Source organism: Octopus bimaculoides, chromosome 18 (genome assembly GCF_001194135.2).
Source record: "Octopus bimaculoides isolate UCB-OBI-ISO-001 chromosome 18, ASM119413v2, whole genome shotgun sequence".
In the NCBI taxonomy this organism is placed as follows: Eukaryota; Metazoa; Mollusca; class Cephalopoda; order Octopoda; family Octopodidae; genus Octopus; species Octopus bimaculoides.
This window is the reverse complement of record NC_068998.1, coordinates 12,224,753-12,228,820: the sequence shown is the minus strand read 5'-3', so window position 1 is coordinate 12,228,820 and position 4,068 is coordinate 12,224,753. Positions and strand designations below refer to the sequence as shown.

The following is a 4,068-nucleotide window of genomic DNA, read 5'->3' as shown; positions in this document are numbered from 1 at the left end:
ATATATATATATATATATATATATATATATATATATATATAAATATACACACACATACATATATTATCATCATCATTGCTTTTAACATCCACTTTTCCATGTCTGCATCAGACAGACAAAGTTTATTAAGGCAAATTTTCAATGACATCCAACATATCAGATAGAGTCCCTCCTCATGGTAACAAAGAGAAAGAAAACAAAAGACACACACATACATATATATATGTATATATATCTCCTCAAATTATAAGGCAATTGATACCACATATTCAGACACTCACACTATATTACTACCCACATTTTATACTCTACACCAGTGTTTCTCAACCTTTTTACTCTTGCGTAATCCTTAAAATAAATTACATGTCTCAAGGAACCCCTGCACAAAAAAAAAATTAAACACCATATCTTTCTCATCGTAGAACTGAAGATGGGGCAGAAAAATTGCCATGTTTAATAAAATTAGATGGGTTTAACCCATTAACATTCAAATTATTCTGTCAAATGTAAAGCTTATTATTCACATTTTAAATTAATCATGCATTATTTCACGTCTTTGAGATTTCAATGATGTGATTGATTATTTTAAAACTGAGACTGTAAGGTAGCTATGAAAAACAATAATTGAACCAGTTTGAAGATAAAAGGTAGAATATTTTGGCCAGATATGACCAGTTTAAACACTAAAGGGTTTAGCTTTTCAAATTTATTGAGCACTATGGCAGAATAAATAAAAAGAATCAACTGGCAGAAAGGCCTGTTTTGTTTTCCTAATGAAGCAGTAAGGCTGCAATTTTATATTCTTTTTTATTTTTCAGGGACTAGACTGCTATTTATCAGTTTCAGAACCAGAGCCACACACACATAGCTGTGTGGTTAAGAAGATTGCTTTTCAACCACATGGTTCCAAGTTCAGTCCCACTGCGCAGCACCTCAGGCAAGTGTCTTTTGTTATAACTCCAGGCCAACCAATGCTTTGTGACTAAATTTTGGGCAATAGAAATGGTATGAAAGCTTGTCATATATGTATGTATGTATGTATGTATGTATGTACAGGCCCGTTGCCAGATTTTGGTGGGCAGTAATTTGTAATAATGCTGAAGTGAAGTTTCGAAATAAGTGTATCACTGTAAATCTGAGGGTACACCATTGAACAGTGAGGGGAAAGTACTGTCCAGTGCACCCCTTTAGTGACGGACATGTGTATGTTTGTATCCAACCACTGCTTGACAACCGATTTTGTTTTCTTTATATCCCTGTAACTTAGCAGTTCGGCAAAAGAGACAATACAATAAGTACCAGATTTAAGAATTAGTACTGGGGTCGATGTGCTCGTCTAAACCTTCCAAACTGCCCCAGCATAGCCGCAGTCCAATGACTGAAACAAATGAAAGATAATAGATAAATCCATAGGGAAGGGTAAAATGGGAACTTGGTATAAATTAGATTTGTTTGTGAGAGATGTTTATTCTTTCATCATGGATATAATACAAGTGCTGGGAACAATTCCTTATAAATATAGGAGTTTATTAATTACGAAAATAGTTCTTTTACGCCGATAGGGATGCCTTTGATGTGACATCTGAAGAAAACATTTACACAGGGAGCAGTTTATAATAAATCTATTTTAGCAACGGACCCTGAAAATCTCTAAGTTATAGTAACATTTACCTCACGCAAAAATTATTGTGCAACGATCTTGTCAACAATATTGACAGCCATGCGAACAAATGTAACCCAAAAGAGGGAATAATTTGAGAGGATAACTAAGAAGACTGGGGCACACGTGAAGTGGAGTGTGACGAGACTGATGGAGATGTGAAGGAAGATAAAAAACAAAAAACAAATACAGAATATGGTTTATACAAAGTTTAGATATCAGAACGAATTAAATTTGGAGTAAAAAATACAAGGGTTCCGTTAAAATACAACAGATTTTTTATTTAAATTAGCATAATGTACGAACCAATTTTCTACCATATGTCTGTACATATATAAATACACAAACACCCGCACGCACACATACATTGTTTCTCGTTTCTTTGGTACGGCAGTTCTCTAGATGTCGACTGTTCCATTGGCTGAACATGGCAGGTACGCGTGGCTGTCACATTCTTTCACCTGGTTGACTGCTTCATCTCTCTAACGTATTACTACCATTCCTACTGTTGCCTTTTATATTCAATAGATACACAACAGTATTACTCGAACCTGACAAGAGCGAAACAGCCATGACCAAACCTTGGCTGACAGGCATAACACATCTATGAAGAAACACATATCTGTGTGTGTGTATGTGTGTAACATGATTCACACGTTCAAGTATTTTTTCTATACATTCATACGTATGGATATACACACACAAATATCTGTAAATAATGTAAATAGTACAATATCGCAATAGTCTATGATGCTGACTGATCATCTTCAGTAAAAAACAAAAAAGCAAAACAAAAAGGCTATCTGTTGAATTGCTGATTATGAATTAACGATGTGTTTAGTGGCAAATGACGCACGTAGGCAACATCACACGTAAGGAGAGGCGTTTCTTCTTCAACAAATCGCCAATATGCCAGCATACCGATGAAAACAGTTACTAATTCTATGTATGGAACGATACAAGAGGCAGGGATAAACAGAAGCGTCATGTCTAATTCTTTCCATGTGGTTCCGTTTCAGTGGAAAATATTAAAAGTCAATATTAAATTTAAACAAATAATAATAATAAACTTGAATAAATATTCCATCACCTTTTGTTTATATCATCATCTTTCTTCCTCCTCCTCCGCCTCCTCTAAGGTGAGACAAAGCTTGTTCTGAAAACTCCTCCGGCACCTCAAGACAGCAATCGATAGAATTTCGGTAGCCGTTTCGACCTCCAAGGAGAAAAATTTAAAGATAAAGAAAAGATAGTATCCCTAGAGTGTTAGATTAATAAAAGAATTTTTGTAATATATATATATAAGCATTATTCAATAAGGAGTAATGGTATTTCTATAGAGTGGAAAATTCCCACCAGAAGATGCAGTGGTTGCGAGGCGATAGATCGGTGTCAATACACGGACATAAACATAATCAGAAAATAAGATAAAAATCTAAAATAAGATTTAGGGAGTGTTGAAGAAAAGAAACAATATGCCTAAAATCCGCTTGTTATACTTTACATCATGAGTTTGAATGGAAGGCAGGAAATGTAGAAAAATTAGGCAGAATATTTAGTATTTTCCTGTTTAATTATAAACTACGTGAAAATGTGGGTTAAAATACATGATGTATATTACAAACCATATCTGTAGACTGCAGGAATCCATCAAATCGCAGCTGTGTTGCCAAAGTCGTTAATTCTTTCGTTCATGACAGTGCCATGAAAAGGGGAGATAACTACGATTTAGAAGTAAGTTCGCGGCGTAGAATGGAAGCCTTAATAAGTTACCTCTGTTTAAAAGTGCTTTTATTCCTATGGTCTCAATGGGTTTCAACTAATCGAATAGGTTGAATTTTATGTGATCAATAAAGAAGACAATATACTACAAATATATATTCAAATATGCCTGTAAAAGAAGTTATAGCACGCTATCTTTTGAATTTGTTAGCTTATTTGGTTTATTGGAAGGACTAATGAGGGATTTGGAGGGACGAAACATTTTGCAGGAGACAAAAGAAAGCTAGACTTGTATATTAGTGCATGATGTACAGTTTTACATCTAACCATCAGTACACGTTGATTTTACGTCTACTTAAAATAACAACGAAATGTATTTTTTAAAATTAATTAATTTCTCATCTCCACTAAAAAAATCTGTAAAATTTATTTTTAAAAAAATTATAGTCACAAAGAGTAAATACAGACTTGCATCAATAACTGAAAAATACTTCGTCACCAAAAATATACATTCTGCAAGATCATATATCTTATACAGTCCATAACCTTAAGCTGGTCAATTTTTACGCGACTATAATCCAGTTTTCTAAATTTAAAATATTTCGTGTACAATTAACGATTCCTATGACTATATCCCAAATTGCCCAAGTCGTTAAAAGCGGTCCACGTTCCTGACCAAAAGAGTG

The 4,068-nt window shown here is 34.0% G+C and overlaps 1 protein-coding gene across 5 annotated transcripts in view; it reads right to left on the bottom strand.

Annotated features, from left to right (window-relative positions):
* The window catches only part of LOC106868655 (uncharacterized), a 23,354-nt gene extending 19,961 nt beyond the window's left edge, over positions 1-3,393 (bottom strand). For 3 of the 5 annotated variants that reach the window (XM_052974572.1, XM_014914026.2, XM_052974575.1), the window contains exons 1-2: positions 3,286-3,393; positions 2,751-2,876 (exon numbers count right to left, since the gene is read on the bottom strand). The gene's annotated coding sequence lies outside the window, so the exon portion shown is untranslated. Of the gene's footprint in view, positions 1-1,299; positions 1,379-2,750; positions 2,877-3,285 lie in introns of all 5 variants that reach the window. The other 2 variants (XM_052974573.1, XM_052974574.1) reach the window with 2 other exon arrangements.
* Positions 3,394-4,068: the final 675 nt, after the last annotated feature.